The following is a 24,444-nucleotide window of genomic DNA, read 5'->3' as shown; positions in this document are numbered from 1 at the left end:
CCATCTCCTGCGGCTCTACATATAAATGACCACTTTGATTTCTGAGGGGGTAAATCTCTCTCTCTGGTTGCTCTTTTCCCTTTAATGTACTTACAGAGTCACTTTGGATTCTCCTTAATCATTTCATGCCAGAACTGTGTCATTCTCCTATGTTGCCCTCCTGATTTAATTCATAATTATGCTCCTCAATCCCTTCCCCACCTTCAGCGATACACTTGATTCTAAGTGCCTACACCTGTTCTTATTTCTCCTGACCAGTCCTTCATCCTAACAGGAACGGCATACCTTTAATTCTCACTATCACACTTTTAAAAGCATCCTATTTTCTGGATGTCACTTTGTCTGCAAACAATTTATTCCAATCAACTTTTGCGAGCTACTACCTATACCATCAAAGTTGACCTTTCCCCGTTTTAGAACTTCAACTTGAGGATCACCCCTGTCCTTATCCATACAATTTGTTATGTACCACGAGATGTAATAAGACTAATAAATTTCCACTAATTGTATCTCAATCCTTCATGTGTTTTATAATCAATTCCCCAGCGATCCTTCCAAAGAGACGCTACACCAGAAAGTTTTGGTATCAAATTTAATTTTTGGATTAAGGCAGAAATATGCCTAAAAAATTGAGTTCATCCTCTTTATTTTTTGAAGCTAACGTGTAAACAAATATAAAATCACAGGAAATGTTTTGTTATTTTTTCCACCATGGCATCCCGATTATTCTGAGCAATATCCTTCGAAATCTCTTCCCAATTATTTTTTTTCAGAGTGCCTGCTCATTACTTTCAAATGATCTCTAGTTTGATTTTTAAACAAAACCATCTTTCAATGCCAAGTGTTGGTTATCCAACTGTACAAATTGAACCAACCAGACAGAATTATACATGTCATCTTTGATCTGGACAACAGGGCTGCAATACTTGTCCACCTAATAACAATGACTGCCCTTCAAAAATGATTTGTAAGCAGAGTTTTATCAAATATGTGTTAAAGCTCAATAGAAAATAAAGAGCTTTCCTTTTTGTCCTTGTTTCTGTGGATCACTGGAGCACAGACATTGAAAGTGACTCCAGTCAAATGGGAATTTGATCAACATCTCTGCTCTCCCCAGGCTGTGCCAACTGATCCGCGAAAGTTTAGGCCAGCAGTTCCCCAGTTTTTATTAGTCTCAGTTGAATGTTTATTTTGTTAAATGGCATCATTCTCAGGGGGAAATTTTATTCTGGTAAATAAATGGCAATTGCTTTGTGACCATTGGAGGATGGGAGAAGTTCATCTTCTTTAACTGTGAGTGAAAAGCTCAGAATTTAGGTGTCACCATTAAAATTTATTTTCTGAAAATAACCATGTTAATGGGTATTACACATGGGTTGAAATCCATTCAATGCACATCAGATGGAAGAAAACAACAGAGAAATTGACATGGATCACACTCAGAAATTCCCTGATGGGAGGGATTTTAACAGTTGACAGTGATGTAAGCTTCAACTACTCCCCCGGGTATGTTGCAAATCCCTGAGCCTTCAGGAATGATTCCCTCCCATTCATCTCTACAAACGTTCAGAAGCTTGTCAATGATAAAATAAATAAAACCTTGTTTGCTATTTTAATTTCCATTCTAACATTTTCGTTCATACATCCGACTGTGTCTTTAATTAGGATTTCAACAAAAACTCTTACTTTAATTTTATTAGAATTACTTGTGAATTTTTTCAACAAAAGACATAAGTAAATAAGGAACAGTTGCGATACACAATATAACCTTTTTTACCTAATCCTCTGAGCTGAGAGAATAGTTAAATAAGTTAACTTGTGTAGACAAATATAAAATCATGGGATATGCTTTGTTATTTTTTCCAACATGGGATCCCAATTATTCTGACCAATATCCTTGGAAATGTCTACCCAATTATTTTTATTCAGTGCCAGCTCATTACTTTCAAATGATCTCTAGTTTGACTGCTTTAAACAAAACCATCACTCATATGCCAAGTTTTGGTTATACAACAGTACAAAGTGAACCAACCAGGCAGAATTATGCATGTCATCTTTCATCAGGACAATAGGGCTGCAATATTTGTCTGTTGAGTAAATCACACATACCACGGATCTGGTATAACAGTATGTATTGAGTAACGTATACAACACACTGCAGCATGTTAATCCTACCATGCAGCAGTACGAACTAACAGCACATGTCGGTTGCGATAATATGAATGGTGTGGCAGTAGGCGGAGCTTATAATAATAAAGCACTACATTGGTTAGTAACTAAAGTAACCAATACACTTCTTTCCTTGTAAGAATAAAAAGTGAAACATCTACAATAAAGTGATATATATGTATAAGCACGTTACCAGGTGCTAACTGATTAATAATGTGACCAAAACGTTAATAGCGCAAACAAGGAAGTTCAAATGGTTCAAACAAAGTCCCCGTATCTAAGGGGTGGGCTACAAACCCGTCCCGTGTGTGTACGGTACAGATCCGCATCTCCTCTCTTCACCGGTGAGAATGCTGGGGTCCCGGGCGGCGGGAGCAAACACGGCAAGGCAGGAGAGCGGGGCACCGTGTAAGGCAAAATTGTGCGCCAAATTTTGGATTACTGCAGCGGATGTTGGGCTTTGGAGCAGGTTGATTTCGAACCAGCCCAAATATGAGTCGACGAGAACAAGATACTGTTTGCCACGCCACTCGAATATGTCAGTAGCAAGCATGGACCAAGGCAGATGAGGAACAGGGTGTGATAGCAGGGGCTGTTTCTGTTGATGTGGCATCAGGGTGTTGCAGATAGCACAGGCTTTAACTTTCTCACATACAAATTTGGTCATTCCGGCCAGAAAAACATGCTCTTTGCTCGGAGTATGGTTGCTTCCACGCTAGGGTGACACTGTGGATGGCATCAAAATATTTGTCCCATAGGGCAGTTGGGATGACTGCCTTGTGACCCTGGATTACGACACTGTCCTGTAGCACCAGCTCATCACAGACCAGGTAGTATGGGCGAATAGGAAGTGGTGCGCGGTATTGTTTATCTGGCCTGCCATGCTGGATGGCTGAAGACAGTAGCTGTAATGTTGTATCTGCAGCCGTTTGCTCTGCCAGGTCACTGAGGCATTCTGTAGGTACGTTGACACCATCTGTGTGGCCATTTTCAGATGGCTGTTGTTCACAGGTTTTTCGTGGGGCTCTTGATAGCATGTCAGCCAGATGAATGTCCTTGCCCCTTTTGTAGACTAGGATGAAATTGAAACTCTGTAGCTGCATCATCATCTGTTGCAGTCGAGCAAGAGCAGCTTGAATGGGTTTGTTCAGAAAGGTGACCAAAGGTTGGTGGTCGGTTTCAACAATCAGGGACTTCCCAAAAATAATTCCTTGAATTTCGTGCAGGCAGAAACTACAGCTAGTAATTACTTTTTGATCTGGGCGTATCTCAGACAAGGTACGGGAGGCGTAAGCAACACGTCTGCAGTCTCCCTCGATGGAATACTGTAGGCAAGCAGCTTCAAGTCCATATTGGGAGGCATCACACATAGGTGTCACCAGTAGTTTTAAATCGAAGTAAGCAAGGGTAGGTGTACTGGACAATTGTAATTTAGGGAATGTAATTTCAAACGCCCTTTGGTGTTGTGGGAACAAAGATCATGCATTGTCTTTGTGAGTCAGATGTCGCAGGGGGCAGATATTTTGCTGAGGTTGGGAATTCATTTCCCCAAATAGCTAATCGTTCCCAGGAATCTCTGTAAACTTGTTATGTCAGTGGGAACTGGCATCTTGTTGATTGCAATGGTCTTGGAGGGGTCAGGTCTGTGGCCGTCACTGATGTGTATGACATACTGGACTTCCCTGATAGGGAATTTGCACTTCAGAGGGTTGAGTTTCAGGTGGATTTCTTTTGCACGGTCCAGTACCTTTCTTAATTTTTTTATTTTATTTTTTAACATTTATTTATTTGAAGTACAGTAAGTTACAGTAGTACATGCCACATATATCATATTACATTTGTTGTACCCCTTCATTTTTTGTGCTTTAAGAAAGATAGAAATAAAGGAAGTAAGGAAAGTGAGTCGTGATAGTGTGAGAAAGTGTTGAAAAAAAAAAGCCCATTAGAAAGTTAGAGAAGAAAGTTAAGAAAATAGACACTAGAAAAGAAAGAAAGAAAGATAAACAATTGGTCTATTATAAAAAACTACGCAAAAAGGGATATACCAACTTCATATTTTTCATCCCCCGTTACCAGATCCTGGCACCATTTATTTTTTAAATTACTGTTGCACCTTATACATGCAGTAAGTCAATAAATGCAGACCACGAAGTAGTCTGCTTTGCCTGCAAGGAGGAGTCTCATATCTTCCAGGTGTAATGTTTTGAACATATTTGAAATCAACATATTTATTGTTGGTATAGTAGCGTTTCATAGCGTTTTCCAGAATTTGAGTATATGCAGGGGTTAGACAAGAACTTTGCCTTCCATCACAGTGAGGAGGCGAGCCACTGTGATGGATGTTTATGTGAATAGTGTTGGTGTGTGTTTTGGTTATTTTATTGTATGGCTGCAAAAACTAAATTTTGTTTGAACCTCATGTGAGGTTCAAATGACAAATAAAGGTATTGTATTGTTGTATTGTATCACTGTGTAATTCATCACGTACTTTATCACTGAGGATTCCGCCCACAAGTTCATCACACAGATTCCCAAAATGGCAGCGTGCAGCAATATGTTTTAGAGTGCTGATATATGTCTCCACAGGCTCACCTTGTAGCTGATTTCAAGCAAAGATTTAGTACTTCCAGTATGGAGTTAGTGCGAAGGTCACATAGCTGTCTGAATTTGGAGATCAGAACTTTGGGATCATCTAGAGTTTCAGCAGGTACCACAATATGATTATTGTGATCCAGAACTGCAGGAGCAAGGTTGAAGTGCTCTGCTCATTTGATAGGTTCTGGGCCTGCAATGTTGAGAAGGATAGATGCATGGTGGTCTGGTGGAACGTTGTGAAGAGCAGCATGAATGTAAAAGTTGAAATCGCGCTCGAAAATCCGTAAATGTTCAGCGAGGTCCGAGTCAAAAATCGGTGGATCAGTTTTACGGAATGAGTTGTCCATAGCAACGTGAGATAAAGGACAAAACGGGTGGAATAAAACACTGAAAATTAAAAGGTGGGTTGGCCACATCTGACACCATGTTGAGTAAATCACACATACTCATGGATCTGGTATAACAGTATTAATTGAGTAACGTATAAAAAACACTGCAGCATGTTAATCTTACCATGCAGCAGTAGCAACTAACAGCACATGTTGGGTTGCGACAATATGAATGGCGTAGTAGTATAATAATGGCGCAGCTAATAATAATAAAGCAGTACATTGGTTAGTAAGTAAAGTAACCCCTCATCCTTCTAAACTCCAGTGAATACAAGCATAGTATTTTCAATATTTCCTCATATGACAGTCTCGTCATTCCAGGGATCACTCTTGTGAACCTACGCTGCACTGCCTCAATCACAAGGATGTCCTTCCTCAAATTATGAGACCAAAACTGTACACAATACTCCAGATGTGGTCTCACCAGAGCCCTATACAACTGCAGAAGAACCTCTTTACTCCTATACTGAAATCCTCTTGTTATGAAGGCCAAAATTCCATTAGCTTGCTTCACTGCCTGATGTACCTGTAAGCCAACATTCAGTGATTGATGTACAAGGATGCCCAGGTCTCGATGCACCTCCCCCTTACCTAATCTAACCCCATTGAGATAATAATATGCCCCCTTTTTTTTGCCACCAAAGTGGATAACCTCACATTTGTCTATATTATACTGCATCTGCTACACATCTGCCCACTCACTCAACCTTCCAGGTCACCCTGCAACCTCCTAACATCCTCTTCACAGTTCACACTGCCATCCAGCTTTGTGTCAACCGCAAACTTGCTAGTGCTGCTCCTAATTCCCTCTTCCAAATGATTAATATATATGGTAAACAGTTTTGGCCCCAACACCGAGCCTTGCGGCACTCCACTTGCCACTGCCTGCCATTCTGAATAGGACCCGTTCACTCCTACTCTTTGCTTCCCGTCTGCCAACCAATTTTCTATCGATGTCAACACCCTACCACCAATACCATTTGCTCTAATTTTAGTCACCAGTCTCTCGTGCAGGACCTTATCAAAGGCTTTCTGGAAGTCTAGATACACTACATCCACTGGCACCCCTTCATCCATTTTACTATTCACATCCTCAAAAAATTCCAGAAGATTTGTCAAGCATGATTTCGCTTTCATAAATCCATGTTGACTTGGACTAATCCTTTTACTACTATCCAAATGCCCCATTATTACCTCTTTAATAATTGACTCCAGCATCTTTCCCACCACGGAAGTCAGGCTAATGGGTCTGTAATTCCCCGTTTTCTCTCTCGCTCCTTTCTTGAAAAGTGGGATAACATTAGCTATCCTCCAATCCACAGGAACTGATCCTGAATCTATTGAACATTGGAAAATATTCACCAATACGTCCACTATTTCTAAAGCCACCTCCCTGAGGACCCTGGGATGCAGACCATCAGGCCCAGGGGATTTATCATCCTTCAGTCCCATTAGCCTACCCAATACTATTTCTCGCCTAATGAAGATTTATTTCAGTTCCTCTACCCCCTTAGATCCTCTGTCCTCCAGTACATCTGGGAGATTGTTTGTGTCTTCCTTAGTGAAGACAGGTTGAAGTACCTATTGAACTCTTCTGCCATTTCCTTGTTGCCCATAATAATTTTACCTGTGTCTGCATTCAAGGGACCCACATTTGACTTTGCTACTCTCTTTCCCCTTAACACATCTAAAGAAGCTTTTACTGTCCTTCTTTATATTTGTGGCCAACTTCCCTTCGTAACTTCATCTTTTCAGCCCATAATGCCCACTTTGTTTCCTTCTGTGGTATACATCTTTTCTTTTAGTTTTATTCTATCCCTAACTTCTCTGGTCAGCCATGGTTGCCTCCTACTTCCCTTAGAATATTTCTTCCTTTTTTGGAATGAAATGATCCTGTGTCTTCCGGATTATGCCCAGAAATTCCTGCCAATGCTGTTCCACCATCATTCCTGCTAGGATCCATTTGCAGTCTACCTTGGCCAGCTACCTTCTCATGCCTTCATAGTCCCCTTTGTTCAACTGCATCACTGACACTTCTGATTTAACATTCTCCTTCTCAAATTGCAGATTAAAATTAATCATATTATAATCACTACCTCCAAGTGGTTCCTTTACCTCGAGTTCTTTTATCAGATATGTACCCTCCTTAAAAAATGATTTGTAAGCAGAGTTTTATCAAAGATATGTTAAGGCTCATAAAAAAATAAAGAGCTTTCCTTTTTGTCCTTGTTTCTGTGGATCACCGGAGCACTGACGTTGAAAGTGACTCCAGTCAAATGGGAATTTGATCAACATCTCTGTTCTCACCTTGCTGTGCCACCTGATGCGATAAATTTTAGGCCAGTTCCCCAGTTTTTATTAGTCTCAGTTGAATGTTTATTTTGTTAAATGGCATCTTTCTCTGGGGGAATTTTTTTTCCAGTGAATAAATGGCAACAGCTTTGTGACCATTGGAGGAAGATCTTTGATGAAGTTTAGTGAAGTTGCAACACCATTCCATGAAAGCAATTTTTTCTAACATGAGCCAATACAATTAAAATAGATTATCCTGTTACATTTATACTATCAAATGCATGAAGCAGGTAATTCATCATCAACACCACCAATAAATGAGCATGGAATGTGCCAATGAAATAATTTTATAATTTAGAGTAGATCAGTGCATGTTCCTTTAACATAGTGACCTCCCCACCACTAACCACTCCCCATTGTCTCCAGTATAATTGCAGTGTCCCCACCTCTACTCGCTCTCTAGCTCCAGTGATGATCACGGACAGCTATTGCATAGTGTGTATTAGTGAATGTAATAAACAGTTATAGTAAAAGACTCTGTGTAGAATCAAGTCATTTTACATGGTGTCATAGCGGTAGACTCGCGTCTCCTGTTTATCGGTTTTCTTTTTATTCTTTGCTTTCTCCCAGTTGTTCCCCCCCACTCCCGTTTTCATTATGTCCAACTCCTGTTGTCGACCTGACACGTTGGTCTTTGACACGGACATTGTCCACCGCTGGACTGTGTTCCAGCGGTGGACAAGTGGGGAAGGCAACGTTATCTGCACAGTCCTTGAGACCTCACGGCCCCTCACTTTCCACCTGCTGGATTCTGACAACGTTACCCTGTTGGGCGCCCGTGCGTGCCAGGACCTCGGTTTGCTTTCCTTCCACCGCGGAATCCACCTGGTGCAGGCGCCCATGGACCCCCTGGGCGAATACCCCGACCGTTTTGATGACATTCTGGGCAAATTGCCCTGTGACTATAAGATTGTTGTCGACCCGAGTGTCGACCCGGTGTTTCGGCCGGCCCACCGCGTCTCCTTTGCAATGAAGGGCCGCGTAGAATGTACTCTGCGTGATATGGTGACCATGGGCATCCTCAAGGAGGTGAGCGCTCCCACCAGGTGGGTCTCCACCATGGTCGTCGCTGCCAAGAAGGACAAGAGCGAAATCCGGATCTGCATTAACCCAAAGGACCTGAACCTTGCCATCAAGCGCCCGCACTACCCCATGCGGGCGGTGGAGGACGTCGCTGCACAGGTCGGTCCTGCCACTGTCTTCTCTGTCCTAGACGCCAAGAGCTCCTTTTGGCAGATCCCTCTAGATGAACGCTCCTCATTCCTCACCACCTTCAGCACACCCTTCGGCAGGTTCCGTTTCCTCCGCATGCCATTCGGGATCAACTCGGCTAGTGAGGTTTTCCAGCGCACCATGGAACAGCTGTTTGCTGGGTTGCCGTGTGCTATCATCGTGGATGACATTCTGGTGTACGGGAGGGACGTCGCCGAGCACGACCTGCACCTCCGCAAAGTCCTCGACAGGGCTCGTGAGATCAATCTCAAGCTCAACCCGAAGAAGTGTCGGTTCCGAGTCCCGGAAGTCACTTACGTTGGCCACGTTTTCACGGCGGGGGGTCTGAAGCCCGACCCCCAGAAAACATCAGCAGTCACCGAGATGCCCACTCCTACTGACGTCCCTGGCCTGCAGCGCTTCCTGGGCATGGTCAATTACCTGGGTAAGTTCATACCCGACCTCAGCGAACTGAGTGCTCCCCTGAGGGAGCTGATCAAGAAGGACTCCGCATGGGTCTGGCTCCTGCATCACCAGTCGGCGTTCGTGGCTCTGAAGTCAAAACTCGCACACACACCGACTCTTAAATTCTTCGATCTGCACAGACCCATTGTCCTCACTTGCGATGCCTCTAAGTTCGGTCTCGGTGCCGCTTGTCTGCAGCTTTATGACGGCCTGCAGCTACCTGTCTCCTACGCTTCTCGCACCATGACCCCTGCCGAGCAACGTTATGCCCAGATCGAGAAGGAGCTACTTGCGTGGTGTTCGCTTGCTCCAAGTTCAAGGACTACATTCTGGGCAACACCTTCACCATTGAAACTGACCACCAGCCGCTGGTCACCATTTTGAATAAGCCTATCCATGTTGCCTCTTCCCGGTTGCAGCGGATGATGCTGCAGCTACAGCGTTTCACGTTCCGGATTGTGTACCGCAAGGGCAAAGATATGTTTGTGGCCGACACCTTGTCCCGTGCGCGGCTCCATTCCATTGCCCGCCACCCCTACGAATCGTCTGACCTGATGGTACTGAACGTTAACATTGTTCCTTCACAGCAGATGCAGTCCCTGGTCAAACACACTGCTGATGATCCTGCAACAACTTGCGGACGTTATCCGCCGTGGTTGGCCTGACCGACGTTCTTCCCTGCCTGCTGGTGCGGTGGCCTACTTCCTGGTTCGGGATGAGTTGGTGCTGCACGACGGCGTGGTGGTGAAGGGTCACAAGGTTGTGGTGCCGGTCGCCCTGCGGGATCACTATTTCCAATCCGCTCACAGCGGCCACCCAGGGGTGGAAGCCACTTTGTCCCAGGCCCAAAGCCAGTTTTTCTGGCCAGGCATGGCTCAGGACATCCGTGACAGAGTCTCCGTTTGTTCTGCCTGTAACAGCCTTCATCCTCATCAGCAGCGCCAGCCTCTCCTGCAGCAGCCGGCACCCGAGCTCCCATGGATGTCCGTTGCCACAGACCTGTTCAAGTGGCGCGGAAAGCACTTCCTGGTCCTGGTGGACTCATATTCCAGCTGGTTCGAGGTGGATCAGCTGCCTTCCATCACATCTGCCGCCATCATCGGGAAGCTTCGCCGCCACTTTTCCACCATTGGTTCCCTGGTGACCCTCCGATCGGACAACGGCAGCCAATTCTCCAGTGCTGAGTTCCGTGCCTTCGCTGCCCGTTGGAACTTTCGCCACATCACCAGCAGCCCCGAGTATCCTCAGAGCAACGGCCTTGCGAAACGGGCCGTCCGCAGTGCCAAGGAGCTGCTGGAACAATACCGCCTTTCCCATTCCGACTTCTACCTGGCCATGCTCAACCTCCGTAACATTTCCCGCGATCCCGCGCTCAGTTCACCTGCCCAGCACCTCATGTCCCGCACCACTAGACCCCCGCTCCCTGTCTCACAACAGTCCCTCAAGCCCTCGGTCCAGAACCCTGCCACTGTCACGGATCGCATCATCGAAAAGAAAGCCATCCAGAAGCGCTACTTTGACAAGTCCGCCCGGCCGCTCCAACGGCTATTCCCGGGACAGGTGGTTCGTATGCAGTCCCCCTCCGGCCACTACCGGCTGGCCGTAGTGGTTGGCAACGCCGGCTCTCCCCGGTCCTACCTCGTCGATTACAAGGGGGCTATCTACCGTCGGTCTCGCCAGCACCTCTTGCTCGTTAACGAACCTACTCCGCCTCCCGCGGACCCGTTCCAGCCACCTATCCCTAACGCCCTGTCCGACGCCCCGCCGGCCCCTGTCACTCCTCGCATGTCGCGGACGCTTCCCTCCCAGCTCTCTGTACCCCGCTCTCCAAAGCCTCTTTCCCCTGCCTCGCCTGCCAGCGTACCCGTCTCCCCTCGCAGTTCTCCTCCTGCTCCTGTCCCTTCACCGCCCGGCTTTCCAACCGATGTCCCTGCTGCTGTCACTTCTGCTCCTGCCGTGGAAGGGGAGTGCGGTTTGCGCACCCGCTCTGGCCGGTTGGTCAAGCCGCCTGTCCGTTACGGGGAGTTCGCGTAGCTTTTAACTGTTCCCGGTGCGGTTTACAATTTTAGCGTATGAGCCGTGGTCGCTCTGTGTATTGCCATGTACTCCCATGCTTTTGTTTCTAAGAGGAGGGATGTAGATCAGTGCATGTTCCTTTAACATAGTGACCTCCCCACCACTAACCACTCCCCATTGTCTCCAGTATAATTGTAGTGTCCCCACCTCTAGCTCGCTCTCTAGCTCCAGTGATGACCACGGACAGCTATTGCATAGTGTGTATTAGTGAATGTAATAAACAGTTATAGTAAAATATTCTGTGTAGAATCAAGTCATTTTACATTTAGGAAGTAGAAAAATAGAAACATAGAAATTAGGTGCAGGAGTAGGCCATTCGGCCCTTCGAGCCTGCACCGCCATTCAATATGATCATGGCTGATCATCCAACTCAGTATCACGTACCTGCCTTATCTCCATACCCTCTGATCCCCTTAGCCACAAGTGCCACATCTAACTCCCTCTTAAATATAGCCAATGAACTGGCCTCAACTGCCCTCTGTGGCAGAGAGTTCCAGAGATTCACCACTCTCTGTGTGAAAAAAGTTTTTCTCATCTCGGTTTTAAAGGAATTCCCCCTTATCCTTAAGCTGTCCCCTTTGCCCTGGACTTCCCCAACATTGGGAACAATCTTCCTGCATCTAGACTGTCCAACCCCTTAAGAATTTTGTAAGTTTCTATCAGATCCCCTCTCAATCTCCTAAATTCAAGAGAGTATAAACCAAGTCTATCCAGTCTTTCTTCATAAGACAGTCCTGACATCCCAGGAATCAGTCTGGTGAACCTTCTCTGCACTACCTCTATGGCAATAATGTCCTTCCTCAGACTTGGAGACCAAAACTGTACGCAATACTCCAGGTGTGGTCTCAGCAAGACCCTGTACAACTGCAGTAGAACCTCCCTGCTCCTATACTCAAATCCTTTTGCTATGAAAGCTAACATACCATTCCCTTTCTTCACTGCCTACTGCACCTGCATGCCTACTTTCAATGACTGGTGTACCATGACACCCAGGTCTCGCTGCATCTCCCCTTTTCCTAATCGGCCACCATTTAGATAATAGTATCCCATTCATAATATTATAATTCTTCGAAATAGTTTAATTAAGTCTCTGCATTCTTCAATTTCTGACTCCCTATATATACATGTCTCCTTACTCTGTCATTAGCGACCATGTACTTTATTGACTATGGAATTTGCTTCTGAACTGTATCTTGCCTGTACGTCTTATAAAACATAGAACAGTACAGCACAAGAATGGGCCCTTCAGTCGACAATGTTTGTGCCAAACACGTTGAACTGATCTCATCTGCTGTACATGATCTATATCCTGCTATTCCTTGCACTTCCCTGTGCCTATCTAAAAAAAATAATTGTCTTAAGATATCCAACCTCTACCCATTTTTTTGTAGAAACAATATTAATATGGCTGGTCTAGCTTAGCTTCTGATGAACTGTGGCTTCGAATATGTTGATGATAGGGAGGAGTGCTATTGAATGTTAAAGGTAGGAATCTAGATTCTAAATGATTGTATAGAGTCGTTGTTTGAGTCTTGTATGGTTTAATGTTATTTACCATGGAATAATGTTTAATGCAAGGTAAAGCCAGCAAAGTCCGATCAAGGATAGTCTGAGGGACATCAAAGAGGTAGATAGTAGTTCAGCACTGCTCTCTGGTTCTGGTAGAATGATTCAGTTGCTTGATAATAGCTGGGAAGAAAGTGTCCCTGAATCTGGTGGTGTGGGTTTTCACACTTCTAATTTCTAATCACACTTCTAATCAAGTAACCAAATAATGTAACCAAGTAATGTCACTTGTCATTTGAGATATGACACTCCTTTGTGTGTGTGCGAGCATGTGCGTGTGTGTGGGTGCATTTGAGGAGGATAAGGTTGATGGGGTTCATACTTCTCCAATGTAGAAAACCAGAAAGCATTGTGCTCAGTCATTTGATATTTAATAATACTATTTGTCCCTCTGCAATGTAGAACTCTACTTCATAATGGATGGATGTGGAATAAATTAAAAGGAACATCTGATCACAATACCTATCTGGCTTGGAGAGAGTAAATTTGTACATTTTACTCGAATTGCCATTGATGTAATATTTGAACTTGAGTCAGCTTTTATCTACTGTATCTCCTTGCTGGTAAATTAAAGAGTTTTTCTAAAGCTTAAAATGGCTGAATGTTAACAAGAAGAACAACATCTTATATTCTAAATGGATAGCCTAAAATCCACCTTTGTGAACAATTAATTTTCCAATTTCAGATAACCATACTCATACATACCTTTCCTATTCTCACGGCCTACCCAGGTTCACACTCCCTTTGTTCACATGTTTGATTCCTCCCCACACCTTGTTATTAAGAAATACTTCCTCTCTACCTAGTTCCATCTGCCCATCACCCACATATCTATCCTCTGGGTTTCCTTAAAAAATAAATGCAAAGTGTTCGACTAACTCAGTAATTTAGGCAGCATCTTTGGATGACACAGACGAGCTATGTTTTGGGTCGGGATCCTTCGTCAGACTTTTCGTCATAGGGTAGAGAAATATGGAAAAGTGGTGAGGAGGCAAACAAAGCCAGGCAAGTCTTCTTCTTATCGAGTCCATACACAAGTTCAGAATTTGTTCAGCCAGAGCTGAACACACTTCTCGGCATCTGCATACAATGGTGTCTGTCTTGCGCTTCTTGTGCTTCTTTTGCGTGGTGGTGGAAAGATTGGTGAAAACAGGGCCGCGACGTGACGCTCTTTCCTTGACCCCGCCAGGCAAGGGACAGGTGGATACAGATGGGGGGGGGGGGGGGGGGGGGGGGGTGGTTGGTTGGCAGAGGTGGACAAAGCCAGAGATGAAAAGGGGACTAAAGGGTGTCAGAAAAGGAGAGAAGTGACGTGAAATGTAAAGCCAAAGGGAAGGATACAGGTGGATGGGGCATGTGGGGGAATACTATTGTTAACAATTGCTATCCTGGTCATTAACCATTTTAACTCACATTTCCCTCCCCATATACCAATCTATCGGGCCTGGCTCTTTGCCATTGCCAGAGTGGGACCACACGAACACTGTGAGAACAACACCTCATATTCCACTTGAGCAGCTTTCAAACTAATTATATTAACATGAAATTCTCCACTTTTGGATAACATCCAACTATGGTGAGATAGCAACTTGGATACAAATTTGGTTTGGTGGTAGGAGGTAGAATGTTATAGAATTGGAGATTTGATTTCCAGTTTAGAGGCTTGTGGACAATGGTGTCCTGCAAGGATCAGTACTGTTTTTATTTTGTGCTCATCACATTAGGAAGAGTAACATAATTAATAAGTTTGTAAATGATACCAGAATTGGTGTTAAAAAGGACAGTGAAGAAGGTTGTTTAATGCTACAACAGGGTCTAAATCAACTAGGAAAGTGGACAATGGATATGGCTGTCAGAATTTAACTCAGACAAGTGTAAAATAGTGCATTCTAGGAAGTAAAATCAGGGCAGGACACACACAGTGTAGGGCCCTGGGGAGTATGATTGAAAAGCAAAACTATAGGGTATAAGTACATAGTTTACTAAATGTATTGACACAGGTAGATAGAGTGGTGAATAATCCATATGACGTGCTTGATTTTTCAACTAAGGCATTGAGTATAGAATTTGGCAAGGTCTCTATTCAGATACTATGTGCAGTTCCAGTCGCTATACTATAAGAAGGTTAAGATTAAACCAAAAAGGTTACAGAAAAGATTCACAAGAATGTTGGACTGGAAGGCTTGAGTTATAAGGAGAGCCAGGATAGACTGAGACAGTTTTCCCTGGGGGAAACTGAGACTGAGGCATGATCTTATTGTGGTTTAGACTGTGAAGATGGTCAGTCTTTTTTCAGGATAGGACAGTGTAAAACTTGAGGACATAGGTTAGCATGAGAGGGGAAAATGTAAAGGAGATCTGAGAGACATGTTTTTGCACAGAGAGTGGTGGGTGTATGGAAGGAGCTGCCAGAGGTGGTGAAGAGTTGTGCATGGCACAATGAAATATGCAGCACATAAAATGTGGAACACTTAGTCCTTAAAAGTACACTTATATATTGGATACTTGTAATAGACAGAGTGTTCAGCTTCAGATTATTACAATGATCATGTCAGACAGCTTTTTTTGGATAACTTGTGAAAAGTGATAACCCAACCTACCCAAAATTAGTTTACACTTGACTGAGCACAGAGTGAATTTAGAGAAATTTACCTTTTGGCCAGCAGTTCAAGTACTTTAACAAAATGTAGCATCAGTTCCCTGAACTAAAGGTTGGCCCATATAGTGGGAAAGGGAAGGGAACTAAAATATAACAGTCAGTGTGTTAACAAGTCTGTGTGATTTAAATTGAAGGATATCTTTGAGTATGCATCATTGAGGGAAGAAGTGATATTTATGTTGTTGTTTATCGAAAAATCCTGCCCAATAACATGGTCACTCTTAAAAAAAAAAAGTACCAATTTTGATAGATATTATTTCCCTGGACATATTTTGCACATTACTTTCCAGAAGTCTTTGATGAAATGATTTGGATCCGGTTTTGGAATGTGCAACAAATGAGTAAATGTTATGCTGGTTTCACTTCTAGGAAAAGGAAATAATTATTATGAACAGCTCAGCATGGAGTCCAGATAAAGATAGAGTTTTTCAGATATCCACAGAGAGACTGATGCTTTTCATCTCTTTTGTCAGTGACCTAAGATAAAAGGAATACATTTGTTCACACAAAAAAAACACATGAGTGCTAAAAATGTTCATGAAATTAATGAACTGATCAAGGTTTATTTTGAAAACCTGCCACTGAATATTGTATAAGCATCAATATGGAAAACATGCTGTGTTCTTAAACAATACAGATATAATGAATAAAATATGCAATTACAGTACAATTAATTAAATAACCATGCTCATCTAAGAATAGTACATCAATATTTTATTCTATCTGTTGCATATCTCTTCCTTTCAGTGGCATAGTGGCAGAGCACAACATCATCATAATTAGAGTTGTTACTTCCTAGTTCGAGTAACTGGGTTTGATCCGACCTTGGATCCTGTTAGTGTGGAGTGCACACTATCTTTCTGTTTCCTTCCACATTCCACAGGTGTGCTGTCAGGTTCATTGTATACTATAATTGACTTAGTGTTGACTGATGGCCAAGGGAGTTAATGGGCACATGTGGTAGAATATGTTACAGGGGAATTAGAAGGATTATGGAACTGATAGGATTGCTCTGCTGGACCTGGCATGAATTGAAATGCTAATAGGCCTCTTTCCATGTCATAAATAGAGTGGTGTGATTTGGCATCATACACTGCTATAAATGATGGTATAAAGAGAAAATACAAAGCATTTTGGAGTGCTTTGCCATTTTCATGACTATTAACATTTTCAATTGAAACATGAAACTCATGGCCAATATATTTTCACCTACATAAATTAGCAATACTTGGTCTGTTCTGATTGAGACCTTGCGCCATTTTTGCACACCCTAATTAATGCACAGAAATGTCAAGATATACTTACATTAACTCATGTCACATTTGCAGGATATTGGCTGTGGAATTGCTTCTTTTTGAATAAAATATATTTTTAATGTCGTGAATCATTCAATTTTCCAATAAAACCAATAATGGGATATTTCTATTAATTTAGAAGTGTAAAGGAGGTGTTTATTAATACTTACAGACTATTTTCATCAAAGTTGTTATGTTTCATTAATTCCTTAAATAAGAATAAGTATTCAAACATAATTTGCTGAATTACATTGCTTTTTCTTCCCAATAAATGAGGACTGTTTATCATAGCTGCCAGCTGTTTTCATTAGAAGGTATCATATTATTCTAACTAAAACTAGTCTAAACAAAGTTAATATCAGAGAATGACAAAAAGAAATTGCAAATGGGGATGAGATTTTTTTCACATTCTGTGACTTTGTGATCAAAAAGAGCGAAAGTGATAAGTGCATTGTAATGCTAAGTTAACCCAGATTTAAAATAACTTCAGAGTTGTTTACTTCAAAGTTAATGAATGGATAGATGACATTGACTTGAAGCTGATTAAAATCTCACTGAACAAAATACAATTGAAGTAATGAAGATCATGGGAATTTTAAATATTAGCACCGAGTTAAGTTATACAATTTCAAGTTTTATTCACTAGCAATGATTTTAATCAACTAGTTTTCATTAAATTAGCAATACATTTACTTATCTATGAAGCAATAGAGCAGATATGTTCAAAGTAGTGCAGGGTGGTGAATCTGTGGAATTATTTCCCACAGAAGGCTGTGGACGCCAAGCCAATGGATATTTTTAAGGCGGATATAGATACCGTAGATTCTTGATGGGTGTCAGGGGTTATGGGGAGAAGGCAGGAGTATGGGCAGAGATAGATCAGCTATGATTGCATGGCAGAGTAGACGATGAGCCAAATGGCCTAGTTCTGCTCCTATCACTTATGACCTTACGACCTACAGTATGTTTGTGTGAATTAAATACAGATTCATGTGGCTGGTTTTGCATGAGGTATAACATTTCACAGGTTCTTTAACAGTGTCAGGTCTAATGATACAGATAGCCGAAGAAGAAAATGATCCATGTTGAATTAATTAAAACTTCTATATTAACTCAGTCTAAAATCATATTCCGTTCAGTCATTGTAGAACCAATATACCTTCAGAATTGGCGGCACAGCGGTAGAGTTGCTGCATTAACGTGCTTGCAGCACCAGAGACCCATGTTCAATCTCGACTACGGGTGCTGTCTGTACAGAGTTTGTACATTCCACCCGTGACCTGCGTGGGTTTTCTCCAAGATCTTCGGTTTCCTCCCACACTAAAAAGACGTGCAGGTTTATAGGTTAATTGGCTTGGTATAAATTTAAATTGTCCTTAGTTTGTGTAGGTTATTGTTAGTGTGCGGGGATCGCTGGTCGGCGCGGACCCGGTGGATCGAAGGGCCTGTTTCTGTGCTGTATCTCTAAACTAAACTAAATTCATGAGGGGCAATTATTGATTTTGATACTTGGACAGTAATGTTATTTTTGATGCATCAAGAATTCGTAATCAAAATCAACTAATTTTATATGGAAAGGTAATTGTAAATTGTCAGATTGGAGCAAGAGCTCAATTTGTCTAAATCAGAATACAAAGTTGGTTAATATAGTGAGAGGGAGCAATACTGGGTGCATTTATTCCTATACTTCAAATGTTTTGGTTAAGTCGAGTCAGGGGCATTTTCATTGGTCAATTGATCCAGCTGTTTTCTGCAACAGCTTAAGCACCTAAGTGATCTTGAAAATGAAACACAGTTCCTGTCGCTACTTTTGAGACTTTCAAATAACCATTAAACACAACTATAATTTAAAACATTTAAACTAACTTAGAATTTATTATTTTAGTTTAACAAAGTACAATGTGTTACCAAAGTGGAGGAAGATTTGGAAGATGTACATCAGCAGAATAAAAATGGTAAATTGTTGTTTGTCTGCAGTAATTGGTAACAGTTCTAGTCACACCATTAGAATAAAGATGTGGAGGGTTTGGAGAGGGTGCAGAAAGGTTTACCAGAATAGTGCCTGGATTGGAGGGCATTACCGAAAAGAGGTGTTTGGACAAACTTGGATCATTTTCTCTGGAACTGGAGGTTGAGAGGAGACCTGATAGACGTTTATGGAATTATTGATAGGGTCGAAAGTCAGAATCTTTGACCAAGAGTGGAGATATCGGATCAGAGGGCATAGCTTTAAGGTCAGAGGGCAAAGTTTAAATGTGATGTGCAGAGCCTGTTTTTTTTTAACGCAGAATGTGATAGGATGCCACGAATGACCTTTGACCTTATGACCAGGCAGCACACTGTTTTTTTATGTCGGTCCATTGTCTCATTTGCAAAAGGCTAGACTTTTTTATCTTAGGAGATGGATCATGGGCCACATTGAAGGGAAAATAAGTATCCATCATTTTTTGGTGGAGTAGGTAGTGAGATCAGGAATACAAGACCAGCACTTGAGGTTTGCAGGGAAAGAAAGATGAATATATGAATTTTTGTGGAGGGCAGACACCAGCCTTTGGATCACAAGGTGACTGAAGCAGATGTGGCACTTTGTGATGTGAGGAAAGAGGATGGTAGTTTATTGTGGGAGTTGATGATCCATAAATTAAATTAATGTGCTTACCTGAAGGCCATCAATTACTATTCCTGCACGACCAAGACCAAGTTGTCCCAAAGGCTGGAACTCCACTGTATAATGTGACCTAAATTCCCAATGTGAACAATGAATAGAGAATGATTGACATGAGGAGGTAAAACAAAATTAATTTGGAAACAAGTATTTTTTTATTACATAAGTTTGAGAATAAAATCATTGCCAATAGAATTTGTCATCCAATTTGATTGTTATGTTTATTCAGTCAGTTGAAAACCATCTCCTGATAATACGCTGAATATCTCTGATTCACAGCCCACATAACCTGTGAGATGTGGGTGTCCGCTGGCAGCAGGTAAGTTCTCTTATGTGTGCCAGGACGTACATGAATATGGATATTAGGCATGAGGCTGAATTAATGAAGCCTGATAGCTGGTGAGTGATGGAGTATTGTGCATTGAGCAGTGTCTGTGCTTATGAATATAATTTTCAGGATATGCAGCTAGAAAATATTCTCTGTTATGAAATACACCTTAAAGCATCACTATGCAAGAATGGCCTCATGAGTTTTGTGTGAAGTCCCTCAAACAATAAAATGTTATCATGGAAGTGGCTCAAATACCTTCAGCTTTTCAATTATATTGTAGTGTTAGAGCAAGTCAGGTCATGCACAGATCATGAGAGGTTGCAAAGATGGGATCAGGGTGAGTGGGTATAGAGAGGGGGAATTACTGTAGATGTATTGATGTGATGCACAGTTGGAAGCATTGACACATAGAGCATTGAGGAATGGACACACCTTTGGGTAGTGGTGATGATGAGGCAGGCTTGGAAATGCCAACTTTGTGGGATTGAGGTGGGGAGATTGGATTTGTGATTTGGAATATTGGGAAAATTAGATATGTAATCAGGGGTCATGGTACAATAGACAATAGACAATAGGTGCAGGAGTAGGCCATTCGGCCCTTCGAGCCAACACCGCCATTCAATGTGATCATGGCTGATCATCCCCAATCAGTACCCCCCGTTCCTGCCTTCTCCCCATATCCCCTGACTCTGCTATTTTTAAGAGCCCTATCTAGCTCTCTCTTGAAAGCATCCAGAGAATTCCACAGACTCACCACTCTCTGTGAGAAAAAGTGTTTCCTCATCTCCATTCTAAATGGCTTACTCCTTATTCTTAAACTGTGGCCCCTGGTTCTGGATTCCCCCAACATCGGTAGCATGTTCGCTGCCTCTAGCGTGTCCAAACCCTTAACAATCTTATATGTTTCAATGAGATACCCTCTCATCCTTCTACTCCAGAGTGTACAAGCCCAGCTGCTCTACATGTCTGCAGAAAGGTATTGGGGTGTAGGAAACAAAATATACACCAAATAAATTGCTTAAAAAATAACCTTAAAAGAAGGCAATGGTTGCCTCTGACTTCACTGTTGTGGAAGAGGCAAGTTTGATGTTGCATTACCTAAAATCAAGGTAGATCTCAACTCTCAGTTAAGTGTTGGTGTGAACAGCACACCCAATTCATAGGCTTGGATTATGCAAATTATCAAAACATGTGTTGTCTGATTTTTGATACCAACACACATCCTAGGTGCTTTCATTCCTCAGACTATAATTTTCAGCAAATTTAAACAATGGTGGTTTTTTTCACATGTGGTTTGAACTAAAATATTCAAATACTCTTCAACGGTGACCTCATGAACATCATGTATCTGTTATGAATGCATCTATCCATGTCAATATTGGTTAAGGGACAACCAGAAAATCTTTGCAAAGTTCAATCTTCACATTGAGGGGAATCTGCATCAAGTTGTCTTGCACTATATCCATGTTGCAAGGAATAGATACAGACCAAACTCAAGTCTGTGTATCTGTATGAGAAGTATGGCAGAAGCAGAATAGTAATCTACAAGTTATGACTTCATGACTTGACTTAAATTTCACTGAAGCATTGACATCAAGTTCAATTCTGCTTCAATAAAGAATGTCAACCACTTCTTCCCGGAGACCGCAGCTCCCAAAGTCCACAGGCCAAGCTGGGTGGACTCTCGCCGGGATGATCGGAACTTCGACATCGGAACGGAAGAACACTCTCAGCGGCTTGGAGTTTCCAAATCAGCCACTTCTTCCCGGAGACCACAGCTCCGAATGTCCACAGGCCAAGCTGGGTGGAGTTCCAACACTGGTGACCCTCGGCAAAAGATCCCAGGAGTTTGGGGTTAAAGTCAGTGCCGCCCGAGGCTTGAAGCTCTGCAAACCACAGCTCCACAATGTTAAAGCAGCAGGGTCAACACTCCGGAGCTTCAAAACAGGCTATCTCCGGCAAGGCATCGACCGCTCCGCAATGGAATTCAGTATTGCTTCGCTGCTGAAGCCCAGGCCGGTCTCTGGCTAGAAAGGCCGCGCCAATCCAGATGGTGTGCCGCTGGGTGGGGGGGGAGGGGGTGGGGGTTCTTTTCATCCACCCTCTCTAAGCAACTTTAAACTTATTTTTATTTTTAATTTTCCAGTTCTGATGAATTGCTATTGTTCAACAATATCGACTCTGGTTCTCTTCCTACTGAACTGAAGCTACCTGAACTGACCTCAATAAATAGATGAGTATCAGGAGACAACAAAGACAATAGGTCAAACAACATTCCAGCTATAATAGTGAATATTCTGGCTTGCAACTAACTGTGTCTCCAGCTTTGAAATATTTAAAATATTTGAATCATTTGAAATATTTAAATGTGATTTTCTCTCCACAATGCAATCCACACTTTTCCATTCCCTGCATATCCCCTCACCATCAATTTATTTTACTCCCAAACAGGCTGCATTAATTCAACAGCCCACTCACTGATAGTCCATTGGGATTCCATTTGGATCTCTCATCTCCAGATATTACTATAGCCTTAGTTCAAATATCAAAAAGGGACTTATTCCAGTAATTAGGACAGTGACCTCCCTTAAAATCAACACGGTATTTAACCCAATGCGTCATCAATAACCCCGAGTATGTTAGAGGTCAGTGGAATTCCAGAGGAACTTTTTTTTTCCAACTGCCTGGCCTCATGCCGAGTCCAAAGCACAATGATTGTGTTTGTTGGAGAACAAATTATGTCACTGAATATAGAATTACTCCGTGAAAGCTTTTCAGGCATATTAAGCTTCAATTGCTTCATTGTTGAGCCATCCTCCATCATAATGTCAGAAGGTGAAATGATAATTTCCTGTTACAACTCCTGCGATATTCCATAACCACATCTAATGTAACCTGGATTACTTTCAGGCATGAGCTGGTAACTGTCATTACAGTGCAAATACACAATTGTTAGACTAACACCATTTCCAACAAAACCCAGTCTAACTCCCCTTGATATCCAAAATCATTACCAACTCTGAATCTCCCAACATCTTTAGTTCAAGCATTATCATTGATCAGAAGCTTGGCTAGATCATAACCACATTTCAATGTTTCATTGTTAACCTTCCCTCCATCATAATGTCAGGTATGTTCATTTACAAAAAGTGTAGCTGCAATTACAGTTCAGAAGTTGGGTTTTCTGTTGAGCAGCTTACCTCTTGGCTCCCAAACCTTTTGGACATCCACAAGGCATAAGGATAGAGTCCGCTGAAATACTCTCCACGAGATGACTAAAGCTCAAAAACAATCTGGAAGCTTGGCAGCAGATAGGAAAAACAACTAGCTTGATTGGAAAACCATTTATGGCATAAAATATTGACTCTGTTCACCACAGGCTGCATTGTACACTGCCCAGAATATACACTGAAGCAACTCACCAAGGTTTCCTTGAAAGCCTAGCAGTGCCCTCTGCCTTAATTAATTAATTGGCTTTAAATGCCCAAGACATTCCGATAAAGTAAAATCTGGTGTTTAAATACTTCACATGTGTTTGCTTCCTTTACAGTGTCCTGAAATGTCAAGCAGCTGCTTCACAATATTTCCCATTGAGGAATAGTAGTAGCTCTAATGATAGTCTGTCAGCAGCCAGTGAGGAACAGGGTGGGGCAGAGTGGATACGAAAGCAAGTGAATCACTCTGTTATTATTGGACAGTAATATGAATTCATAGGGCTAGATAGCTTAAGATAAATATTTCTCCAGAGCTATATCGCCATCTGCATTCTAGTAAAATAAAGATTCCCAATCCAGCAAAAGAAAAAAAAAGTTCTAGTAAATAGCCCAACACATGGAAAGCCACAAAGTGCTGGAGTAATTCAGCAGGTCACGCAGCATCTCTGGAGAACATGGATAGATGATGTTTTGGGTTGAGACCCTTCTTCAGACTGATTGTGTGGGCGGAAAAGAAAGCTAGAAGAGGGGAGAGACAGGACAAAGCATGGTAAGATGCATGCAGGTGAGAGGGGGATTTGATAGACAGATGGTTGGAACAAAGACCAGAGATAAAAGCAGAAGGTGTGAGACAGGATTGAAGAGTTGTGAATTGCAAAGCTAGAAGGCAGAGAGTTGAAAGAAGGGAAATGGTGTGGGGGTAAACAGGTGGGCCTCTAGATGGATCATAGGGAAGGGGAGGGAGAGAAAGGATGGAGGTGTGGAGGGTTAGTAGGAGGTTACCTAAAATTGGAGAATTCAATGTTCATGCTGTTGGGTTGTAAGCTATCCAAGTGGAATATGAGGTGCCGTTTCTTCAGTTTACGTGGGGCCTCACTCTGGTAATGGTGGAGGGGCAGGATGGAAAGGTGACAGGCTGCTCCCTCCACAACTCCTTGGTTCTGTCATCCCTTTCCACCCAAACTACCCCCTCCCCAGGTACTTTACCCTGCAACTCCTGTATAGCTCCTCTCTTGCCTCCATCCAGGGACCCCAGCAATTCTTCCAGTGAGATGGAGGTTCACATGCAACTCCTATAACCTCATCTACCACATCCAGTGTTCTCAAAATGGCTTACTGTATACCAGCAAGACCAAGTGAAGACTTGGCAACCATTTCGCTGAACATTTACACTCGTTCCTCCTAAGCCTACTGGATCTCACGGTTTCTAACAATTTCAACTCCCATTCCCATTTC

The 24,444-nt window shown here is 42.5% G+C and overlaps 1 long non-coding RNA gene across 1 annotated transcript; it reads right to left on the bottom strand.

Annotated features, from left to right (window-relative positions):
• Nucleotides 1–14,118: 14,118 nt before the first annotated feature.
• On the bottom strand, nt 14,119–23,558 carry LOC129697991 (uncharacterized). Its single transcript, XR_008723602.1, has 3 exons — nt 22,975–23,558; nt 19,438–19,516; nt 14,119–18,098 (listed from the first exon to the last, which is right to left on the bottom strand). It is a non-coding gene; the product is annotated as an uncharacterized LOC129697991 (long non-coding RNA).
• Nucleotides 23,559–24,444: the final 886 nt, after the last annotated feature.

The sequence above is a fragment of the Leucoraja erinacea genome, chromosome 6, assembly GCF_028641065.1.
Source record: "Leucoraja erinacea ecotype New England chromosome 6, Leri_hhj_1, whole genome shotgun sequence".
Classification (NCBI taxonomy): domain Eukaryota; kingdom Metazoa; phylum Chordata; class Chondrichthyes; order Rajiformes; family Rajidae; genus Leucoraja; species Leucoraja erinaceus.
Note: the sequence above shows the minus strand (reverse complement) of the source record. Positions and strands in the feature narration are given on the sequence as shown.